A 20,579-nucleotide genomic window follows, 5' to 3' on the forward strand; every position below is an offset into this window, starting at 1 on the left:
CGGTAAATAACATTTATTCTACCATTTTCCACAAACAGCTTTACTGAGGGAGTTTCTGACATGGCCTTAAAAGGGAAGCTCTCACTTCCTCTCTCCAAGCGCTCTTGCGGAGCCTCGCCAGCAGCTCCGAGCCGGCTCCAGCTCCCGCCGCTCACCCGCCCACAGGGCCTGCCCCGGCCTGGCCCCGCTTCTGCCCCGACCCAGCCCTGATGACTCCTCCAGCCGGCACCCTCACGCTGGAGTACAGAACCCTGCTTAAAGCACAACTCAATATTCGTTCCCATTTTCCAAAGCCTCTTCCAAAATAGGAAAACTACAGTGCTCAGGAGACTGGCTCAACAGCTTGAGGTTTCTGGCAGGCACGAACATGTGCAGATGTGTTTTTCAAAACAAGAGCAAGCCTTGCAAACCCAAGTACATAGGTCTTCTCTCCAGGAGAAAGAGGGAGGCAGTAGTTCTGGCACAGATGTCTGGGACAGTGTCATTTTCTAAGTGTTTAAACCTGAGGAAAGGGCTTCCTGTGTCAGCTCAGGGAACGGAGAGCTAGAAAAAAGCATCACCCTTACAACCAGAAAAAAAAGCTAGACATATTGCAGATGAATGACTTCTTTCGAACTCGTCGGAGAACTGAGGCCACAGGTCAACCAACTAACCCAAAATCTGGGGACAGACAGGTTCATGCCAGGAGAAGCAGGATCTGCGCGTTTGCTTACCCGGGCAGACACCGTCAGGTGCCACGGAACCTGGTTAAGGAGATGCAGCTAAACTTTTTTAATGAATTGATTGTAAACATAAAAAATAAAGAGAGACAAATTGCTAAGTAAAAAGGTTTTATCTGGAAACAATATGTAAGAAGTAGGACTGCAATCTAGGACACACACACAGACCAAGGAGGCCTTCAGCAGGTGCAAAGAACAAAGGAAAGTCTGAGGGTTTCACTGGGGAAAGAAGAGGTTACACACGTCACTTTGAAAGGAAGTCCATTGGCCCTGGCAGCGTCTGACAAGAGCTGGTGAGCTCTGACTGGCGAGTGCCAGCGGTCAGGCAGGATGTGTGGTCCTGGGGCTGCAGACAGGCCCTCGCGGTTTTGGACTGGGCTTGAGAGACATCGTGTCAGGCAAGCATTCTCGTACACGGGGCTAGCTTGTCCTTGTGCTGTGAGCTGTCTCTGTGTGGCTCGTGCAGTAAGCCGCAGTTTGGAATAATTCTTGTGATAGTTCCTGTTCCCAGGCAAACCCTAGGTGGGAGCCCTGCCTAGGTGGGAGCCCTCCCTGCATGGCCTTTCTGGGCTCCCTTTTGCCATGGTTTGACCCCAGTGACTCTGCTTTGAATCTTACAACTTTGACATGATACCTGCCACGTGGGCCGGCAGGAGAAGGTGAACCCCTGGAGGGGCTGGAGACACAGGGCCACTGGCACCTCTTGCAGAGTTTTTCCTCCATGAACCCCGAAAGGCACTCACAGGGGAGATCAGGGAGAATGTGGAGACAGCCTCACTCCTAGTGCAGGGTAGGGAAGGGACAGCGGCCTTAATCTTACAGGAGCGTCATGCACACTGCTGCCTGAGGGCACAGGCGAGAACCCATTGCCGCTGAAGAAGGGAACAGCAAAGCAAACCTGTGTGCCAGGAGAAGGCCAGGAAACACGCCAGGCCCGGCGTTATAGTTGGGCTGGAGGCGGTATGGGGCGCTCACGAAGGCCAACACCAGCTTCACTGTGCCTGCCTGGGACTGAGGCCCACTCAGGACATCCCTGACACCCTTCCTCCCTTCCCCCGACACCACGCTGTCAGACGCCAGAGCAGCGGCGGCGGAATGTACCTGGGAGAGCCACGACAGACAGGTTCTCTCTGAGGAGCAACACAAGACAAAAACACTGTCTCAATCCCACCATCTACTGTCCAACCTCCAACAACACCAACAACAACAAAGTTAGGAGGCAGTGAAAAGGCAGGAAGAGCTCAGTGCAGGGGACAAAGCAAGCGTCAGAGCCAGACTCAGATGTGACACAGAGGCTGGACTGCCGGACAGGGAATGTACAACTAGGATCGACGTGTTAGAAGGTCTAACGTGACAGGTACAACATGTGAGAGCAGATGGATAATTTTCACAAAGAAACAGAATTCTAAGAAAGAAACAAATGTAAATATGAAAAATGAAAAGCACGTAACACAGATGAAGAATGTCTCGACATGCTCATCAGTCAATATGACACAGCTGAGGAAAGAATCAGTGAATCTGAAGATGTCTCAGTAGAAATTTAGTTACATGGAAATGCAAAGAGAAAAAAAATTAAAAAGGATATCTAAGAGCTGTGAACAATATCCAATATTCTAAGACATACATAGAATTCTAGGAAGAGAAATATAATGAAGTAGAAGAAATATTTAAAGAAATAGCATCTAAGAATTTTCACAAATTAATGACAGACACCAACTCCTACTCACAAAACACCTAGCAGAATAAACATGAAAACAACACAAACGAAACAAACAAAAAACACATAGACATAGACATATATTCAAATCTCTGAAAACTAAACGCAAATATAAAAAAGGAAGTCAGACAAAAATGGCACATTACCTACAGAGAAATAAGGGTAAGAATTACAACAGCACTCTTGTCAGAAACAGCAACAAGGGGTGATGTATTTACAGCGCTGATTGTAAAAGAAAAAAGAAAAAAAAGTCAGCACAGCATTCTACAGCCAGTGAAAATATCCTCCAAAAGTGAAGGAAAAAAAAAGACTTTCTCAGGCAAACAAAACTGACATCAATCACCCTAACAGACTTCCTCCACAAGAAACATTAAAGAGACTTCTTCAGGAAGAAAGAAAACGGCATTGGTTAGAAAACTTGTTCGACACAAAGGAATGAGGACTGTTGGAAATGGAGTAAGTGAAGGTAACGTAAAAATCTTTTTTTTTTTCTTATTTTTAATTGCTCCGAAAGATAGCTGAATATTTAAAACAATAATGGTAACAATGTACCATATATTCATAGCTTATGTAAAAGTAAAATAAATAACCCCAATAGCACAACAGTTAGGAAGAACAATAGGGAAGACAGGTCTTTGCCCCAGATATGAAGTGGTATCATATTTGAAGGTAAGCTCAGATTATTTAAAAATGTGTATTTTAAACCTTAGGGCAACCACTTTTATATATATTGATATGTATGTATATTTATGTACATATATGTAAAGGCATATGTATACATATATATGTGTAAATATATGTGTGTGTATATATGTAAATAAAAGACTACTCAATAGCAGAGATAAAATAGCCCTGGTGAAGATTTCTATTACACTAGTTTGAGCAGGCACAGAGGTAACAGTAGCTGCAAAGAGGGCAGGACCACTGGGGTAAATTCAAGTGTGCCTTATTTTTCCTTAGCTTGTGCAAAAATCATTCTTCCTTTTGTTACTGGAGAAGTTGTCCACTCGCAGAACGAATTCTATTCGTAATTTCATTTATCTTTCAGTTCTGTGCCTAGTCTTTCAAGTCAACAGTAGCCAAGTGGTTTCATCAAAAACACCAGAGTATCTGATGAACTTTGTTGACCAAACAAAACCTACAGGATATGTGGTCTGTGTTACTGACAAGCTGTGTTACTGACCAGCACAACACGCCTTATATTCTATATTACATTGGAGGCCTTTATCTTTTATCTTTTGCCTCTAAACAATAAAAAATTACCAAGTTGAGAAATAAGCATGTCCAAAATTATCTTCTTACTGATACAGCATTTACTCCTCTAAATTCATTAATTCATTGATCACTCATAACAGTCAAAAAAAAAAAAAGAGGGAAGAAGAGAAGAAATAAAAGTGACTCCACCACAGTAGCATTAGAATGATTGAAATGAAGCTATTAAATAGAAGTAGTCTTACTAAATTTGAGACAGCAATTTCTTTCAAAAAAAAATAAACACCCATTTTTCAGGGAACTCCACCAACAGAAGGGACCGTCTGCACACGGGCACGGCATTGACTCCCTCACAATAATTGGAATTCTGGTCACCACCTAAGCCATGTCCACATTTAAATAACTTCAGCAAGGGAGGAAGTTCCTCACAAGAAACAACCCGAAAGCACTAAACGTTGGCTAGCAGGTGCAGATCCTCACACAGAGCCGCTTCTCCCGATGGCTGAGGCTCTTGCGTTCGGCGTCGTTGCCCGAGTCTAATTTACTGTCCATCTGAACTTGAAAATGGTTCTTCTTCAATGAAAGTTCAACTTTCCATTCTCAACATTGGCCATTAATTATTTTTCCCAAGGAATCTTTGGACTTTTTTCATAATAAAACCAAGATTGCAAGAAAATAAACCCTAAATGTTTTTAAATGCTTGCTTTAAAAATATATTTTTTATTAAATAAAGATTTTTTTTAATCTCAAAAGAGTACTATGAGATACAATAAAGACGGAAGTTAGGCAAAGGGCCGCAGTGTCCAAACTAGGCATTTCTACCGAAGAAAGTATTCCACGCTGCTGCCCAAGTGCCACGGCCTGGCCGGCAGCCGTGGCGACCCGAATCCGGAGCCTGGCCATGACTATCTGGGCGGCAGGGCTGAGGCACCTGCTGCCCGATTCAGTCCTGCACTCTGGTGAGAAAGGTCTTCACAGACACAGCCCAAGCACTCTCTGCCTACCGTGGAAAAGAAACTACTCCTATTTCAAAGAGATCCCGTCCTGGAGAAGAAGACAGGCTGATTTAGAAGTAAGGAAGGATGGCATTCCAAGTAAGTGTTAACAAGCTCTTGCCCAGTTACTTGTTAAGTGAACCAATAGAACTCGACATAAACAAAAGGAAAAACAGTCACCTGCATGGAACTAAGAAAGTTTTACTTCATTCCACAATCTCTGAAGATGAGCCCTCAGACACACCCCAGCTGGGACTGAGCTCAGGGACACAGGGTCAACACAAAACGAGACACCCAGGATGGCATCATGGGGCCCAGGGAAAGACATCCTGAATGTCCCAGTGTCCCCGGCACGGAGGGGGAGGCCCTGAGGCTGGGGCAGGTTTGGGCTGGGGAGGGAATCTCCCATTGTACACAGCACCTCCGCCAGAAGCACTAAAGCAGACACTTCCACCCAGTAGGGTCATTGTTTCCTGTGACCAGGTGTCACAGATGAGCGGAGGTCAGGAGACATATGATTTCACAGCAATAATCACAGGTGACTCTAAGAGAAAAAATACACTAATGTCAAACCACAGAAACTTCCAGAGCCACAGGAAAGTGTCCAATCTGATTTTTCACCAAGGTTTCAAATGTTATAATATTGTAATATATCCAATTTCATCGTTTTAAGTTATAAAATAAAGCTGAAAACCAGTATTATTGCTTCCAAATTGCTGGTGATGGTTTTTGAGGCAGGAGAACACAAACTATAATTCAAAAGAGGCAAAAAAAATAAAAATCAAAGAAGCTTTGAAATAGAAACATCAGTGGTAGATCTTACAGCACACATCTTAATGCAATGAATATAAATGTGTAAGCATAACCCATAGAAGAAAGGCTACCAGTCAGGACCAAAACAAAATAACCCACAACCAGGTCACTTGCAGTCTAAAAAATAGACAATTAAAATAAAGGCACATAGAAAGGTTGAAAGCAGAATGAAGAAAAAAATATTCCAGTTCATGTAAATAAATAGAAAGCTAAGTGTTAATTATATACATAGGTATATGCAGGACCAACAAAGAGGACTATGTTATAATAATATTGAATTATACTCAATGTAAAAATATGATAATCAATATAAATATTCAACATAAAATACACAATATTTTATAATATTTATTGCTCAATTTATTTAAAGATATACCATCAAGATCCTTTATTTACTACATAGCACTAATAAATGAAGCAAAACCTAGAGTAAATAAAAGGTAAAATGTGGCAAAGTACAAAATCATTGGAAGACTTTAAGGTAGCTCTCTTTCTCGGTCCTATATGTTAAGAAATTGAGGAAGAGCAAAATACAGATAATCCAAATAATATAATTAAATACATTGATAACACATATAAAATATACATATATTCATATGAACATGTTTGTTTATATCTGACTATATCCCCATGCCTTGTGAACACCCTTTTCTGTTGTTCATTGTACTTATGTTATTTCACAAAGAAAATCTCAGATTCAAAAGAAAAAGAAAAATGGCAAAAATCATCTTCTTTAGCATCAATAGAGTAAAACTAGGAACATAACAAAAATTTAGCCATTGAAATAATGATAAAGAACAATTTTGAAATTTTAAAAGCTCTTCCCAAAACAATATACTTTGGTCAAAGAAAAACTTAAAATCACTCACTCAATTTCTTTAAAAACAACACGCACCAAAATCTTTGAGATACTATTAAAGGTGTACTCACACGAAAATACGTAGCCACTAATATTAATAATTATAGTAGCAAATACAAAACAATAAAAAAATGGATTAAGAATTTTACTCAATAATTTTTAAAATTAAAGTCACTCAATAAATTTAAAATAATTTTTAAAATTAAATACTAAACATAGAATCAGATTTGAATTCAGAAGTGAAAACAGAAAAGCATCACACCATTGATGGTAATATAACAGGTGTGTCTTTTGGTGGAGGAGGAGAATGGAATGAAATGGAATGAAACACAATGTGGTACCAAAAATATCAATTATACCAGTCAAGAAAAACAAAAACAACCTAATAAAAGAAAATGAGAGATGTGGGAAGAAATAGACTATGAGAAAGCGTAAATATTGAAACTTAGGTATAAGAAAGATGGAAATAGAATTATACAAACAGCTTAAAGGCTCTGAAAACCTGAATGAAATGCCCTATTTCCTGGGAATATGAAAATGATCAGAATGGACTCAAGAGGAGACTCTACAGGCCAAATCAATGGCTGTCCAAGGACTGCACCCTGGGAAGCGCCTGCTGCCGCCTTCTCTGGATGGGCGCTTTGGGCGCTGAAGTCCGCTCACCTGAACCGGGCGTGGGTACGGAAGTGGGGGAGACTCCCAGCCGTTGTCCGGACAGCTGATACAATGCTGACATCAGAAACAAAAGGACAGCACAGGAAAAGAAAACTGCAGACAGCTCTGGCCAGTGCGGAAGCGTCGGTCCTGAAGTAAACATCAGCAGAGATGCACACGGGACCTGCGAGGTGGGGATGCTCTCGCGCCGAAGTCAGGAGCATCTGCTGCATCACGGGCCAAGGCTGAGCGTGGGTGGGGACATAAGTGAAGGGAATGGGGCGTCCCACTCCATACAAAGGGGCAGAGGGTTTGAGGGCTTGAACACCAAAGTATGGACAAGCGGGGACATTTGCAGAGCCTGAGGCTGACAGCGGGGCCACGAACGGCCTGGCAGGGGCCGCAGGCAGGGCTGAGTCTGAGAGGTGCAGACTTCCGTGAGCCACCCTGCACCTCTGCCACCGGGACCTCTTCCGGGCCACGGAGGCCAGAGCTGGGGGCTGCTCTCAGAGGCGCAGTGGGGTGGGGACTGTGCTCACACTGAGGGGAGAGGTGTGTGTGGTGGACAGCCCCGGTGACCGCCAGGACCTCAGGGACAGAGAGTTCTTCTCTGGCCCACTGGGAGGCACAACTTATCCTCGATGACTGGGAGGCACTTTGGGGAAAAAATATATATATAAAAACTGAAAACATCAAAGTAACACCAAAGGACAAAGAGAACTGCCATGTTTCACAATTTACCAAGACACTTTCCAGCTTTTAGACTGCTTTTTATCAAGGCTCAAACAATGACCACCCCCAGAGGCCTGGCTCAGGCAGGCTGGGGCGTTAGGGAGCCCACCCCACCTCCTGGGCTCCCTTCCCCCACATGCCGGACCCCAGCCACCCACCCAAACCAAGCCTGTCCTCTCCGCCGGGGTTTTCTAACCTGATGAGCTTTCTTGGGGCCTGTGGGGCCTGCCCAGCTTGGGGTACCCAGCTCAGGAGGGCCCAGCGTCCGAACCCCATGGAGCTGTCACACATTTAACTCCATGGACCCCACCCCTCCTCGAGGGTCTGTAGAAAGTGACTTGTGTGAATGACCCCTGATCCAAGAAGGTTATAAGGCAGAGCATGATTGATTCCCTGGGGCTGTATTGTAATAACTTTAATCTTCTGGAACTCATCTGGTACGAATTTAGCAACCGCAAGGCATTTTGCTGAAATTCCCCATTAATGCAGCTCTCGCGGCTCTGCTGGCCTCAGTGGGTTGTGGAGTTTGCCACGTTTATGATTTGGCCCCAGGGTCCCTATTAATGGGCCTTGCAAAGAGGGCGTGGAATACGTGGGCCCTGCAGTTGTGCTTGCCTTGAGAAGGAAGCACACTGAAATACCCACCCTGAAGCGCATCTGGGCTCTGCCTTTCCTGAAAGAGAAGTCAATGAACTTGGGCTTCCCTGGCCCCTTGAGTGGCGGAGACGTGCCTGACACCTGTGATGTCTCCGGGCTCTTGCTGTTTACGGGTGGGAGTGGGGCAGAACTTCTGAGGTCTTTGTAAAAAGAAACTCAGGTCTTTCCACCACTGGACCCACCAGGTGGATTTTTTAAAAGGCCCTGGGGTTTAGGGGACCAGCTTCCCCCATCTTCACAGCTTTCCTGGCCAAGTCTGACCACCTGGACGTCGTGGGCCACACCCCATCTCCAAGCCTCACTGACACTGCACAGGTCCTTGGCCTCAGATTCACCCCTTTAAGGAGCACTTTCTGCTGTGGCCTCAGAGAGTCCCCTGTGCCTTACAATCCCTGGGTGTTGGGGCTGCAAGATGGGAAAGCAGAGGCCCCGGGGCACGAGGTCTAGCTCACCCTCTGAGCTTCAGGGTCGGAGCCATTTTGCAAAACTGCCGCCGGCAGATGGAAACAGGAGCTGTGCTCAAGGAGCAGCGTGAGTCCACCCTATTTCCGCCTGCTAGCGAACAGGCTTGCCCTTGTCACTGCTGTAGCCCGTGTAGTGACCAGCTGAGAGGCAGAGAGTTGTGACACTTCAATGTGCCACGTGCACTGCACTTCACAGCTTACAAGCACCTTTACACACACTTGATCCTTGCGCACAAAGCTTCCCTCAGCCCTGCTTGCAGGTGAGGACGCCGGCTGGCAGGCTCCGTGCTGCTAAGACACTTTCCCCAGAACTCAGCAGGAGCTGCCGCCTGGCAGATGCAAGGCAGTGTGGCCGTGACAGGCTCCAGCCAGGCAGCCCAGACTCATCCTGCCCACTCTCCGGCTCTAGAGCTGGGCAAGTTGTTAATGTCTCTTAAGCCCATCTCTTTCTTAGTTGAACAACAGGTGATAAAATTGCCTGCTTCATAGAGTTTGTGTGTCAATTAAAGTGGGTACCCTATGTCTACATCCCAGGAGGGTGCTGACACACGGAGATGCTCATAAACCCAACTCAACACCCACTTCTTTCCACCAGTGCGCTCACATGCTGAAGGTATGTCACCCACAGGAAGTGACAGTGGGGAGGAAGAGAATGGTCAGTGTTTGGTGCCATGTCTGCGTGCACGCCGGCAGTGCCCAGCCCTGGCGGCTGGTGTCATCCATGCTGTCCTTGTCTGGCATTGTCTGCTGTAAGCTCAGGATTGAGGGGCTTGCTGTGGACCTGGAACTCTGGAGCTCCCACCTCACCCACACTGGGCCTTGCCAGGAGGGTGGCCAGAGGACAGGCATCATTGCCTCTGCCCAGATGTGCCAAGTATATCCTACTAGGTTTTAAAAAGAGCCAGCAGTAAGGGTTGGGAACAGTGCTTGTCCTGGAGCCACACGGTGGCCTCTGGACAGAATCCAGACCTTGTTAGAACTCAGTTCCTGCTCCCACCCATTCCCTGCTTCAGGCCTGGAAGTCTGCTCCATCTTTCCCAGCAGCTGGGTGGGGGAGGGAGTAAAATGCAAGGATCTTCCTCCAGGACTGGGGCAGTGGTCACGGCAGGCAGGTCTGCCGCCCCTGGCGTAGCCTAGCAGGCAGTCTCTCCCCGGATGTCGGGGCCAGCCGGCCAGGCTCTCCTCCTCCACTGCAAACATGCAAAAGGGACACGGAGGGAAACAGAGGCAGATCTAGTCTTCCCTGAGGCCAGTCCACACTTCCCTTCCTTTCCGTGGTCCATTCCTCTGCTGTGGCCTGAGTTAATCCAGCTGGGCATTAATCACGTGTGACTCTAAAGCTGTTTGACTAGTACAAAAGCCCTTGCAAAAGGTTTACAGACACTCTGCTCCAAGAAGCTGTTGGAAATTTTATGTTCCTGCTATTTTCATGATAAAGGGTTCTTAAAATTACATTTCATCTTAAACTCGGCCCATGAAACCCCACCGAGCACCTAGAGACTTCCCAGAGGTCCCATCCGTCCACCCAGCTGGTCCGAGCCAGCTGCCCACACACAGGAGCCTCCTGCAGGCAAGGACTTCTCAATCCAAGGCCAGCGCTGTCACTGGCCAGGTTCCTTTTCTAACACAAAACCTTCCTCAGACGGGATTTGCCAAGGCAAGGGCTGGGCTGCAGAAGATGCTGTGATGCCTCCTGGTCCCCTTGAGGACTGAAGACCAGCTTCTGCCAAGTTCTGAGAGAGTCTGGGCTGAGAGCCACCGGGCAGCCCTTGCTGGGCGCCATGGGACGCCGCCTCCCACTGGAGGAGCAAGCTTGCCGCCCGGCGCTCACGCCTCTTCCCCAGGCAGGGGCATCCAGCAACCCGTCAGCAACCCGCTCCCTCAGACCTGGGCCCCTGGGGTGGACTGGGGACTTTCTCACCTCCCCTCTGCCCCATCCTGCCTCCTTCCCTCCCTCTCCACAGGCGACCCTGCAGCACCCCAAATAAAGCCACACTCCCTGCTCACAGGCGTGTGCTCAAACCTTGCCAGGGGCTCCCTCTTGCTCCCCGAATTCATCAGCTTCCCAGCTGTGTCCACCTGGGCCTCCGTGAGGGTCAGGTCATCCTGGGCGTGCCCTACTGGGCTCAACCGGTGGAGTGAGAAGGTGAGAGGATGTCTGGAGGGAAGGGCGAGGGGCAGTCAGCCGCGGATGGGTGGATGGCGGCTTCGGGAGGCGGTCCTGTTCTGGACTCTCTGCGTGAGTCTGAGAGGGCTGCAGGCAGATGGAAGCTCTGCAGGGCACGTCATCCTGGCTCAGAGTGTGGCACAGGTGAGAGAGAGGGACCTCTCCACACCATGCACAGAGAAGGACGCTGCTGCTGCCTCAGCAGCTAGACAGCTGGCAGCTTGAGAGCTGTGGGCTCAGCCAGGGCCCCGATGATGGCGGCTTTGCGGTTGGCTCCAGCAGTGAGACAGGTGTCACCATGTCCTCACATGGCAATGTGGGCTGGCTGTGAAAGGGTGGGCTAGCGCCAGACACCCCTGGACACTTCCCAGGCACCCCAGGAGCAGGTCTCCAGCCAAACAGAGGCTAGTTACTGTGTCCTATAGGTGCAAACCCATTTGTGCCCACCAACTGGGAGCATGGGGACAGCAAGGCCCCACCTGCCTTCCTGGTGCAGCTCTACAATGGCCCCTCAGGCGCCTGCTTTTCCACCCAACCCCCTGTGGCCTCACCCTCATTCCTTTGCTCCCCAAGCCCTCTCCCTCCACCCCCACAGCTCTGCTTTTTAGATCCTTTCCTCCTTCAACATTCAGCTGGGACACCCTCCTTCATCAGCCTTTCAAACTGCCCCTGGGGCAGCCCTCTCTCCTCTGCCACCCTCCCCCTCCTCCCTGGGACTCCTGCGTGGTCTCGGTGTAGCTCAAGACCCCAGGGCTGGACAGAGGCAACCAGCACCCTGCCCTGACAGGGCCTGTGCGGTGGGAAGGGAGGGATCACTGGGATTTATGGTTGACTGTGAGTACAGAAGTCGTCCTCTCTGTTCACTGGCGACACACTCCCTTATCTGCAACAAGGGTCCAAGTCGGGTCCTTCTCCTGCCTGTGTCCTTGCTGGGACTTTAAGGCCTACTCCTCCAGGAAGGGAGGGAGCTTTCTGGGAGTTTGGGCTGTCACTCTGACTTCTGCACAAAAGCTGCCCGCTTGGGGCCAGCTTCCTCCGGGACCTCCAGTCACCCCATGAAAGGGAAGGAGGGAGGGTGCCCTCATCACAGCAGGGCCAGGTGGAGCAAGGGTGCTGGCAGCATCCAGAGCAGTGCTGGGTGCTCAGTAGGTGCAGGGACAGGGCAGGAAGTCCTCTTCCAGGGCTTGGGAGGACTGCTGGGAATGGAGGTGTGGTGCCACTCAGGTGACTTGGCTTGGACTGGTCACTCGGGAAAAGCAAAAACACTTGGGGGGGTGGGCAGGGAGGCCGTGGCATCCCAGGACAGGAGTGCAGGTGCCTTTTCAGCTTCTTTCCCAGAGAGTTCCCAGAGGCAAGGGCCTTCCTGGGCAGGAGCTCAGAGCCCAGAGCCGCGGTTGCCAGCTGGCCTTGCTGACCACTGACCCACCCTCCCCGAGCTAACCTGCTGGAGGTAGAGAGTGTGGGGCTCACACTGTGTTGGGCTCCAAATCACCCCAAATCTGCAGCCAAACAGGCCAAATGTGTCCTTCCCTAGGTGCCTGGTGTCCACTCAGCAGCTCCCTGGATCTTGCAGAGGATGCTGCTGTCCAGGCCAGGCTGGGTGTGAAGGCTCTTTGGGCACACGGGGAGCTACCACTCAGCGGCACCCGTCCTCACTGGGCACAGAGTGGGAGTGGGCCACTCTGAGGCCCGGCTGGTGGCTCTCTACCCAGCTTCTTCCTTTTCCTTATCTGCAAACTAAACACATCTGCCATCTGGCAACCTGGGGAGATAGAGGATTTTGCACACATGAAGCCTTTCTGCCTGAATAAACAAGTTCCTTTTTTTCCCCCTTGGTCTCCTATCATTCCCGGAATCCATCCAGCTGTTCACAGCCTGGGCTACCTCCTCGCCCCAGATGTAGAGTCTGGAGCAGAGACTGGCACACACCTGGGCTGCTAGGTGGGGAAGGGAAGAGGAGGGTCTCACTTCTCTGGCCTGGGAGGGAGATGCCTGTACTTGTCTGGCAGGGAGGGAGAAACAGGTGGCAGCCTGCCCCCCGCCTGGCCCTGCCTCAGCTGCTGTCCCCAGGCTCCTGGAATTGGAGGCTGTGTCTGCCGATGCAGATGGACACGGGCACACACATGCACCCTCTGCCTCCCACCAAGATGCAGCTCCTGGAAAATGAATTCCCTCCGGGCCCTGGCTGCAGCTCCCTCCCGGCCTTTCTTCCCTTCTCCTTCTGCCCCCGCCTCCCGTCCTCAGCACTTGTGGAGCGCTGGCTCCTGGGTGAAGAGACCGATTCATCTTCGCTCTCATCTTCCATGGGCTCCTGGGCCTGCAGACAGGCCGGCTCTCACAGGAACTGGGATTGCCCAAATTCCAGGGGTTGGGGCTTGCAGAAAACAAGCTCCCTTTGAGGGGCCTGTTAAAGGGCCAAGCTGAAGACAGCAGGGGCATGGGGGCCCCAGACCGGTTCTCCTTGACACTCAGGTGTGACCCAGGCCCTGGCTGTGCACAGACATCTGCCTGAAAACCCCCAGTGTGAAGACTGAGGTGGCTTCAGAACCCCACGGAGCCTGCAGGAGGCAGGCTGTGACTGCTGGATGGGGACTGTTCTCCTGGTGTCTTGCTAAGGTCACATCTACCAAAGGACCCTGCAGAGGCGCCTTCACCACCCAAGAGCTGCTCTTTCCAGACACCTGACAGCACTGCAGCCACCTCAGCTCTGCACCAGCCTTCGAGATCACAGAGCCCAAGGGTGACTGTCCCAGGAGCCCTGCCTCACCACCACCACCTGAGGGAAGAGAACCTGCCTCACCGTGGGTCCACGGGAGGGGTCCATGTGCAGCAGGGCTGCTTCGCAAACCAACTAGAGCTGTAAATTGGGAAGAGGCAAATATTAATGATAGGAACAGTGATGATGATAAAGGCTGGCATTCCCTGCACTTCTGCAGGACAGAAAAGTATCACCCTCAGAGCTTCTGGTGCCACCACAAGGGAAAAGCAGACCCTGCCCCAAACTCAAGTTCCTCTAACCACCCAAAGCCCATTTGAATGATTCCATTCTAAGAATCTGGTGTCCAGCCATGACTTTAGCCATAAGCATTTTGGGTTGCAAAAGCAGGGCTGAGGCAGCGCGTCTTCAGGAGTCCTGACAACCAGGCCTGCAGCCCCCTGGAAGGCGCTGGCTGGTGTGGGCCAGCGGGAGCAGGTGTGGTGGCGCCCCCAGTGGCAGCCCTCCGCCAGCCTGGACTGCTGAACTCCACAGACCTCACGGCAGGCCCTGGGCACACACAGAAGGTGGCCAGGCCTCATTCTGGTCTCTGTGGTCAATTGTTCTATAGGTTTATTAAACTGCCTCCCCTGGGCTTGTGGCAGAGCCTAACTGTGATGCAAAAGGCCCCCACAGCAGCAAACGCACCCTGAAGCAGGGCCAGGGTCAGGAGGGATCTGCATTTCTGCATCCACAGCAGCCAAAGGCCAAAACCTCTGCGGCCAGACAAGGGAGTGGGAGGGGGACACACAGGGGCCACGTCAGGAGCCCAGTCTGCACTGCGAAAGGACCTCCCTCTCCAATCCCGGGGGCTGCATCTGAAAAGGGGGACACGTGTGCTTCCCCTGCAATGCCCTTGGGAAGTTTGGATGAGCTGGTGGTGTGGCCCGTCTATGTGATCGTTCCGATCTTTCCAGCATTTGGCCACACTGAGGCTGTTACAGGAACTGGCACACAGGACCTGCTGGCTAACTGTGGCCACCCCCCCCCCAGCAGGCAGCTTGGTGCCCGGGGTAAAATACAGCCAACAAATGAACCATCCATGGCGCTGTTGGCCCAAGCACGGAGTGGATGAAGGCCTGGGCGTGCAGGGACCCCCACCCATCTGGGCAGGACAGAGAGTGTGCTTTCCTTGGCGCACTCTAGGCAGGGGTGCCTTACTCCTCCTGAGTTATGAGCACTCAGGATTTGGGCTTCCTGCTCGAAACCTCAACTCCAGTGAACTGGCAGACAGAATTATACCCACACTGACCTGCTGAAGAAGCCACAGAAGTAAATATTGCCTCGGGTCAGAGCCCCTCCTAGAATCCCAGAACTCTGTTGAAAGCTGCCGAGGCAGGGGCCATAGACCACCACCCGCCTCTGTTTACAACCGGGTAATGCCTTTTATGACTGACTCTCTCTAGCCAGAATATTTGTTTTATTGCCCCTGTAGGGAGATTTTTTCCATTTGGTAAAAATCATCAGATGGTTTCAGTCATGTTAACAACTGCTCATTAAATGCAGAGGAGTAAACAGAGAAAGAATGGTTTGTTTCTTTGCTATTTTTTTTCCTGTCCTTTGTCATTTATGGAGGAAACTCCTGGGATGGGCACTGGGGGTGCACTGTGCCCAGACGCTGCTCCCATCCTCTCCCACCTGCATGGGCATGCCCCAGGTCGCCCCCCTGCCTTTCAGCCAAGAGAAAGGTGAAGGTTTGAAACTGTTTGAAAGCTAAGGCTTGCTGCATGAGCTCCAGGTCTTAAGCCCTTGGTACTCGATTCTTTTGCCTGTGGTCCAGGAAACAGGAGGCATGTCTTTCCCTTTCTGGTGGGAAACACCTCTCAGAACTACAGCCAGGAAAGGACTAGTGTGGAGTGGGTGAAGGGAGAGAGCCAGGTGGAGGGGTGGATGCATGGATACATGGATGGATGGATGGATGAATGGATAGACGGATGGATGATGGGTGGATGGATGGTGGTGGATAGATGGAGAGAGGGGTGGAGGGTTGGTGATTCAGTGAATAGGTGGGTGAGTGGATAGATGGATGGGTAGGTGGGTGGGGGCATGGATGGGTAGATACCTCAGAGGTACTGGGTGGTCTTTCCCACCCGAGTGCATCTCCCACTTACATTCCTTGGGCCAGGCTGCCAGCAGGCCTGCCTTTGCACTCAACTTTGAAAGCCTCTCTCAGTAGCCTCTGTGTGCGGTCTGGTGCGGCGCATCTGTGCAATGAGACTCCAGAAACCCAGTCACAGGGATGTAGGGAGAAGAAAGAAGCACAAGTCCCTACTCTGAACAAGGAGGGCCAGTGGGGCTGGAATCCTGGCTTGTCTGTCTGGGAGGGGACCAGCTGTGCAGGCAGCAGGCCCAGCTCCTCCTCCACAACCCACAGCAGCTCTTGGCCTCTCCTCATCTGCAGAATCCCACCAGACCAGGGTGCTGCTCATGCGGTGCTCCTGCCCCACCCACTGCTCGTGCCACCTAAAACAGGTTGACAGGGTGTCGGTAGCTGGGCTTCATACCTATCTGCCAGGACCAGAGGAAGAGGAGGCCTGGTGATGTTGGGGAGAAGAGACCTTGCCTCAAGCACGGTCAGGACTATTTCTGCAAGGGCAGGCTGTGGCAGGGACCGTGTTAAATCGCTCATAGCAGAAAGCAGAGCAACAAAAGGTCACTCCCTCATTGCATTAATGCACCTGTGTCTTAACGAAACTCAGGAAATACCCTCAGTGAAAAATAGGCGTTTCCAGAATGTGCCTTCCCAACCTCAACCCACACATCCTAAAGGCCCAGGCAGAAGCTCACAAGGCTCAGAAGGCTCACAAGGGGTTGTCTATGGTGGTGTGAAGAGTGTAGACTTGACTCAGCAAATAAAAATACAGGATGCCCAGTTAAAGCTGAATTGCCGATGAACAACAAATAATTCTTTTTAATAAGTATGTCCCACGTAATATTTAAGACATATTGATACTTAAAAGAAAAAAACCCAGCTTGTTTACCTGAAATTCAAATTCAACTGGGCATCCTTTGTTTCAAGTGGCAAATCCATGCTTTCCTCCTTCCTCAGGAACAGCGCTGCTCCAAGCGGATTTACATCCCCCGCTCTGCCAAGTAATGGCTGAGTGATCTCAGTCCCTGGGGCTCGGGAATGGGGTTGACATGGAGCCCACCTCATAAGGCAGATGTGAGACAAAGGCAGCACAAGGTGCCCAACATAGAGTGACTCCTGGGTAAACATTATTCACACCCCAGGGCTCACATTGCCTGTCGCTCATGGGTTTCTGATAGGTAGGGCTGGTGCATGCTCCAATTTCACAAAGGCCATTAGAGTCCAGCTCCTGCCTGCACCCAGAGGCAGGGCTAACACAAGAGGGGGTAGGGCCACGAGGGAAGGCAGAAGGAACCCAGCCCTGACTGCAGCCATAGGTGCACACAGAGCTAAGTCAGTGCTCGGGGACTGGCATGGAGGTTGGGGGCACAGACCTGAGTCCTTGGGCCCTGTGGGACTGATTTGCCCTAGAACATTAGCCCCGGTAGTCTGACACTCCTGGGGGTGTCCCAGGAAATACCAAATGTGATGTTGTAAAATATTAATATAAATATGTGTGGCATCCCAGCTTCCTGGCATACAACTCCTAAAATCCTTGGCTTAGTGGACTGGGGGCTGGCAGCCCCTAGGTAGCTTCAGGATGGGGGTGATCACCTGAAAGACCAAGGCAGGATTAGAGGGTGGAACTTTCAGTACCCCCCAACCTCCAGGGAGGAGAGAGGGGCCGAAGGCTATATTGATCCCCAATGGCCAGTGGTGTAACCAACTGTGCCTACGTAATGAAGCCGCCATAGAGACCCAGAAGGGCAGGGCTCTGAGAGCGTGCAGAGAGTGGAGGTCCCTGGAGAGGGCACACCCAGAGAGGCTCCGCGCCTTCCTCCCCTGTCCCTCGCTCTGTGTGTCTTGTCCTCTCTATCCTCGTAATGTCCTGTATAATAAACCAGTAAAAACAAGTGTTTCCCTGAGTTCTGTGAGCCGCTCTAGCAAACTGGTCAAACCCGAGGAAGGGGTCGCAGGGCCCTGATGCACAGCCTGTGGGTCAGAGCGCAGGTCACAACCTGGGCCGTGGCTGCCATCTGAAGTGGGGCGGAGCAGTCTTGGGGGCCTGAGCCCTCCACCTGTGGGTTCTAACGCTGCCTCCAGGTAGGCAGTGTCAGAACGGATTTGAACTGGAGGGCACCCAGCTGGCGCCTGCTGCTGCAGGACCACCTGCTCTGTTTGTGGGGAACCCCCGCATATCTGAGGCCACAGAAGTACTTTGTGTTGTGAGAGTATGGGAGAAACTGAGTTTGTTAGTCCTGTATTCTCAGACCTCTCCTTCCTCAGGGGTGTCCAGGAAGGGAGAGTCTTTGGGAACAGCCACCTTAGGCCAAAGTCCCAGCTTGCTGGGTGTGCGTATTTCCTGAAGGTGAGTCCTGCCTGAATATGCACCCCAAGGCCTGTGGAATCAGCTCACCCTCTCTGGGCTCCTTCCCTCCAGGGTAGCCTGAGGCTGCTTTGGAAGCACTGCTGGGGCCACTCTGGGATTTAGTCAAGGAAAACATGGCTAGCTGGACAAATGCTGAGTCCTGGCCCTGGGCACAGGACTCCAAGAGTCTCCCTGGATGACTTCCACAGAAGTGACTTACGTCCCAAGCACACTCCCAGGGCCTTGCTGATGTTCCAAAATGCAGAGATGCTGGTCCCATAGAGTCATGCCTTTGGCCCTGGCTGGCTCTACCATGTCAGCCAAGGCCCTCAACTCTGAGCCTTGGGCTCCTTGTCTTCAGAGCTGAAATAGCAGGGCTTATTCTGTGAGCTTGGTCTCTGTTAGTACCAAATGTGACAAATTCAGAGAAGGCAAACTGAAGTCCTTTGTAAACAGAACTGTTAAATAGCTTTCTAAGGGCCTTCTCTGGGCCAAGTGGTTGCACACTTACTAAACCCACAGTGGACGTAACAGCTGGTGTACCACTGCACAGACGACAGCAGCAAGGCTATGAGAATTTGTCTTCCTCAAGAGCAGGACACCTGCTCTGGAACCCCAGTGAGAAGTGTCAAAGTGGGAGAACAGAGGTGGGGGGTGGGAAGGGCAGAGACAGGTAGAGCTGGAGAGGGAGCACCTGATTGGGGTTGGGGGGCCCAGGGCATGTGGGGTCCCACATGGCCCCACATCTTCCTGGGGCCTGAGCACTACTGGACCAGCAGTCCCCAGCCTCACCTGGTGGGCAAGTGAGGAAGATGCTGTCCTCCCTTGTAGGATTTTATGTTTCACCACTTTGGGGCTAAATTGTTTCTTTTAAAAGGGAGGTTGGGATGGGAGGATGTCAAATAATACAAAAAAAAAAAAATTCTGCATGCAGACAGGAGTTTCACACTTCAAATCTCTTTGTATTATCAGAATTTTTGTTATGTCCCCAATCACCTAGACTATTACATGTTATGTTACTTTAAATTGACTTACTTTTTAAAACTTGAATCACATATTTATTAAACCAAAACTGATCCTGAGTAATATCTAAAATGTCTGGCTTTAATGTGCTAGCTATATTTTGTCTTATTACTTTAAAGAGTAAATATATAAATCTAATTTTTTTTTAAATACTGCTTTCTGAGGACCAACTAAAGCCACCTTGACAATTACACCCTGCACGGCACTGATTTAGTGCAAACCTCAACCTTGTGCCAGGCTCCTCCTGCAAGCGCAGCCACAGAACCCTGGAGGAGGGAGCAGCCCAGGCCGGCCAGAGCGGAGTGGGCAGATGCCAGTGCCAGGGCCTAGTTTTAACTCAGCCGCCAGACCCCTGCCTGCCACCTTGAACTCTGCGCCATAAGTGTCCTTGAAAAGCAGCCATTCCCCCACTCCCCGAGTTCCTGCACTGAGGGGGAGACGCCTGAAGACCTCCCAGAGAAGGAGGCGTGGCTTCAGGCCTTGCTGGGGAATAGGAGCCTTTTGAGCAGAGAGCGCAGGTTAAGCAAGGGACAGGGGAGAGGGTGGCAGGCCCCGGTGGCTGAGTGAGGTAGAGCCCAAGTTAAAACAGCTAGTCTAATGCCCTGAGCTATCTGCCGTTTGGACCAAGGTCCCAAGAGGCACAGAGTTTTAAATGTAAATCACTTGTCAACTGTAAAATTGCGGACATTTTACCTGAAATATAGATCCTTGGCCACCCTATTTAGAACCCTGACCCCATGTAAACTACAGGAGGGTGGGGACTTGCCTCCTTTCCTAAAGTATTTCAGACACTATGTCTAACACACAGTAGGTGCTCATTCAATAAAATAATTATTTTAATGAATGACGGGGGAAGGGGTGGTCCGCAGATGTCTGTCCTGGGGCCGCAGGGCAGCTGTGAGAGGGACAAGAGCCAGACCTGAGGCCCTACTTCGCCTTCGCCTCAGCCCACGCGGGCCACTCCCAGAGCCCCCTCCTCGGCCAAGGGGGCAGAGGTTTGACAAAAAGCAGCCAGAGGCTCTGGCGTTGGCCAGACTTACAGCTTGGCTTTGGCTGAGCTCCGGGCTCCATGGCGCGCGCCCACGCCCCGGTGCGGGATTTACTGCGGGGACCCCTCCGCCGCCCCGCGGCCCCCGGTTTTACCCGCCCTGCGGGAACGCGCGGGCCGGAGTCGCGGGCCAGCAGAGGGCGCCCGAGGCCAGCGCAGTCGTGGGCCGGTCCGCGCCCGGTCACCGCTTGGACAGCACTGGCCTGCGCGCTCGGGGACCAGGACTGCATTCCGCACCGCACTCTTAATTACTTCAGGGCGGGGGCCAAGTCAGTGGGGTTCCCGTTCCTACCTCTAGTACCCAGGAGTGGGGTCGGCGCGGGGC

This window comes from Lemur catta, chromosome 14 (genome assembly GCF_020740605.2).
Source record: "Lemur catta isolate mLemCat1 chromosome 14, mLemCat1.pri, whole genome shotgun sequence".
Lineage (NCBI taxonomy): Eukaryota > Metazoa > Chordata > Mammalia > Primates > Lemuridae > Lemur > Lemur catta.